Consider the following 4770-nt stretch of genomic DNA (forward strand, 5'->3'; position numbering starts at 1 on the left):
TTTCTATTCTTGAAATGAGAAGAGGATTTTTATAATCATAAATGAATACTAAATGTTACCAATTAAAATACTTCTTAAGATAATCTTTTCTTTTTAATCTGATAATATGAAGAATTATAATGATAGAATTTCTCATATGTTACCATGTTAGTATGTCTAGAATGAAACTTACTTGGTCATGATGTGTTATTTTTTTTGACACAGTGGTGGATTGATCTAGCATTTTATTTAGGATTTTTGCATCTGTTTTCATTTGTGAAATTTGCTTCACTTTTCCTTTCCTGTGATATATTTTCCTGGGAAAATAAATGGTTCATTTTACAACTTTTTAATGCTTTCAAATAGTTCAAGTTAGACATTATTTATGCCTTAGAGATTATTAGAACTCACACATAAAGCCATTTGGGACTTGTACCTATTAAGGATATAGATCTTTGACTAAATTTCAATTTATTTTATTGCTAATTGTCTATTGAGGTGATCTATTTTTGATAATTTATGTAGCTTTAATCATCCAAGTAATATATTTTAATGTTTTGATTGAAATTGTACATAGCATTTTAATATTTTCATTGAAATTGTACATAATTTATGTAGCTTTAATTATCCACTTAATATAAATTTTAATGTTTTGATTGAAATTGTACCTAGCACTTTACAATTATACTTTAGAAATCTCTTCTGTACCTGTGGCTATATTCTCTTTTTAATTTAAATGCTATGATTTCTATATTTTTTAAATCAAAATTGGCAAATGTCTGTTCATTTTTCTTTAGTCTTTTAAAAAACTTTTTCTTTTTAAAAAATTTACCTTTAGTAGCACGGGACAAGTCCTGCTCCTTCTACCAATAAAATATATTCTGTATCTAATCACTTTGCATCATCCTCAGTACTAAAGCCTTAGTCAGAAATATTGTAATATCTGGTCTAAGCTATTGCTATTGCCTCTAAATTGGTCTTGCTGCTTTTCTCACCAACACTCAATTCATTCTCCATATTGCATTTGCTTGACCATGTTAAAATAAAAATTATACTTTCAATAGTTTCCCATTGTAATGGGAATAAAATTCGAGCACCTTCCCTTGATTTATTAGTACTGCATGCACTCATCCCCATCTATTTCTCTGATGCCATCTCTGGCTATTCTTCCCCTGGTTCCTGGCTCCCCAGATACACTAGCTCTTGTTCACTTTCTTAAAAAGGCCTTTCTTGTTCCTACTTTAAAGCCTTTTCAATTGGCATGTCCTGTCATAGAATGTCATTCTTTTCATTCTTCATTTGGCTGACTCCTGCTCATCAGTCAATATTCAGCACTGTGACTATTTTTAATTATTTATTTTTAATTAATTTAAATTAATAACATATAATTTAATTAATAGAATTTAACATATTAAATTAACACAAATTAATACTATATGAATTAAATATATGATTTTATACTATATTAATTTAACAGTATATTATAGTAATTAAATATATTTAAATTAATTATTTGTATTTAATTAATTAAATATAAATAAAATGTAAAATTCAATTCTACAGTTGCATTTCAAGTGCTCAGTAGGCTCAAGTGTAAATGGTGGTTACCAAATTGGACAGTGCAGATTATAGTGCAGATTTTCCATCACTACAGAAAGCTCTATTGAACAGTGCTACTCTAGAGCATTGAAAGTACTTTATAAAAATATATTGAATGACTTTTGAGTTCCACAAAAATTGTTTTGTTGCATTTCAGGGTTTCCTTGTTATATCTTTAATTCCTTTCTTATACTTTCTTTGGCTTTATTTGTTTTGTATTTTTTCATTGTTTCCTGAATTATAAATGAAGTTTGTTTGTTGTTGACCTTTATTTTTTCTAGTTAATTCACTCTATGGTGTAACTTCTATACTGAATAAATGTTGGCTGCATTCCACAGAGGTAGATATGAGTTTTTAATTCTTTGTTAGCCTTAAAACTATCTATAATGTCCATTATGAGTTTGTCTTTAACTCAGAATAATCTAGGAGAAGCACTTCCAGAATGATGCAGTGAAAACCTCCAAAATTCTACTTCTCTATAAAGTATATAAAAATTCTAGCTAAAATTGTCAGAATTAAATTTTCAGAATTCTAGAAATTAACCAAAAAGACTTGCAATAATTTGAGGAGTGTTTACTTTTTAAAAATGTTTAAATCATCATAAGAACCATAAGCTTTGTGATATTTTGACTAGCCTATTCCCATCTCTCTTCCAGTTCCTCATAACAATAATCTTTCTTATCTGTGAGGTATATGTTCTAAGACCCTCAGTGCATGCCTGAAACCTCAGATAGCATTACACACTATATACACTGTTTTTTCCTATGCACACATACCTGCGATAGAGTCTCATTTATGAATTATGCACACTAAGAGATTAACAACAATAACTAATAATTACATAGAACAGTTATAACAATATACTGTAATAGAAGTTATATAAATGTGGTCTCTGTCAAAATATCTTTTTTTTTTTTAATCCTAGCACTTTGGGAGGCGAAGGCAGGAGAATTCAAAATATCTTATAGTACTGTACTCACCTTTCTTCTTGTGATGATATAAGATGACACAATGCCTATGTGATGAGAATCATATGAGGTGAATGATGTAGGCATTGTGACATATTACTAGGCTAATACAGACCTTCTGACAGTACATCAGAAGGAGGATCTTCTGCTTTGGGTGACCATAGATCATCAAGCCATGATAATGTCCATGGTTGGATGCCAGGAATAGACAATGTGGATGTTTGGGGATTGATATGGTTTGGCTGTTAATTAAATTATATGTTATTAATTTAAAATAATTAAATATAAATAATGAAAAATAATCAGTCACATTGCTGAGTCCTGACTAATGAGAGCCAAATGAAGTCAAATCTCACCTTGAATTACAGCTCCCACAATTCCTAAGTATTGTGGGAGGGGCCCAGTGCAGTCAATTGAATCATAGGGGCAGTTTCCCCATACTGTTCCCGTGGGTAGTGAGTAAGTCTCACAAGATCTGATGTTTTTATAAGAGGAAACCCTTTCACTTGTTTCTCATTTTCTCTCTTGTCTGCCACCATGTAAAACATACCCTTCACCTTCCACTGTGACAGTGAAGCTATCCCAGCCATGTGGAACTGTGAGTCCATTAAACCTCTTTTTCTTTGTAAATTACCCAGTCTCTGGTATGTCTTTAACAGCAGTGTGAAAACGGAATAATACAGGGATCCTCAATAGTTAAAGGTTTGTGTGTGTGTGTGTGTGTGTGTGTGTGTATGTGTGTGTGGAAACATTTTGGAAGAACATCGTAAGAGGAAGTTGTCTCTTTCTATTTCACTCATCAAAGTATTGTTGCAGAGGTTATAATCCTTCTGTTGTCATATGGGTGATTTAAATGTTTTGTTCCGCTCCCTCCTCAAGATGGCCGCTGAAGACGAGTTACTGCTGCCGTGGCTCCCAGAGCTATTCAAAACCAGCAAACAGTTGCTAGATGAAGTAGAAGTGGTGACTGAACCTGCCGGTTCCCGGATAGTCCAGGAGAAGGTGTTCAAGGGCCTGCACCTCCTTGAGAAGGCTGCCGAAATGTTAAAGCAGCTTGACTTGTTCAGCCGAAATGAAGATTTGGAAGAGATTGCTTCCACCGACCTGAAGTATCTGTTGGTGCCAGCATTTCAAGGAGCCCTCACCATGAAACAAGTCAACCCCAGCAAGCATCTAGATCATTTGCAGCGGGCTCAAGAACACTTTATAAACTACTTAACTGAGTGCCATTGCCATCATGTGGCAGAGTTTGAGCTGCCCAAAACCAAGGACAACTCAGCTGAAAATCACACTGCTAATTCCTCCATGGCTTATCCTAGCCTCGTTGCTATGGCATCTCAAAGACAGGCTAAAATAGAGAGATAAAAGCAGAAGAAGGAGTTGGAGCATAGGTTGTCTACAATGAAATCTGCTGTGGAAAGTGGTCAAGCAGATGATGAGCGTGTTTGTGAATATTATCTTCTTCACCTTCAGAGGTGGATTGATACCAGCTTAGAAGAGATTGAGAGCATTGACCAGGAAATAAAGATCCTGAGAGAAAGAGACTCTTCAAGAGAGGCACCAACTTCTAACACATCTTGCCTGGAGAGGCCTCCAATGAAACCCTTCATTCTCACTTGATACACGGCCCAAGCCAAAGTATTTGGAGCTGGTTATCCAAGTCTGGCAACTATGACGGTGAGTGACTGGTATGAGCAACATCGGAAATATGGAGCATTACCAGATCAGGGAATAGCCAAGGAAACACCAGAGGAATTCAGAAAAGCAGCTCAGCAACAGGAAAATCAAGAAGAAAAGGAGGAAGACGATGATGAACAAACACTGTACAGAGCTCGGGAGTGGGATGACTGGAAGGACACCCATCCTAGGGGCTATGGCAACCGAAAGAACATGGGCTGATCTTCCCACAACACCACAGGACTGCAGGGTGCACACCTCCCCCACCAAGAAAAATCATGCTGTCCTCTCCTCCCTGGGCTCCCGCTTCAGCTATGTACAACAAAGGCAAAGATGCTAAATCTTGCTTTGCATTCAATAAAGTGTCAAATGATAAAAAAAAAAATGTTTTGTTCCACCAGAGGATTGTATTCATAATTTTATTTGTTAATGTCTGTGCAATTTGAAACACTTTAACAAATTTCAGTACTCCAATTCTGCTTCAGTTTCTTCATCTTCCTCTCCCTTTGTAGATGACTCAACAAGTTTTTCTAATTCCTGTTTGTTA

The 4770-nt window shown here is 34.9% G+C and overlaps 1 pseudogene; it reads left to right on the forward strand.

Moving 5' to 3' along the window:
• The first annotated feature begins 3425 nt into the window (after positions 1–3425).
• On the forward strand, positions 3426–4544 carry LOC110568874 (immunoglobulin-binding protein 1-like; annotated as a pseudogene).
• Positions 4545–4770: the final 226 nt, after the last annotated feature.

Source organism: Aotus nancymaae, unplaced genomic scaffold, assembly GCF_030222135.1.
Source record: "Aotus nancymaae isolate 86718 unplaced genomic scaffold, 86718_ANA_hifiasm-v0.15.2.pri h1tg000004l, whole genome shotgun sequence".
Classification (NCBI taxonomy): domain Eukaryota; kingdom Metazoa; phylum Chordata; class Mammalia; order Primates; family Aotidae; genus Aotus; species Aotus nancymaae.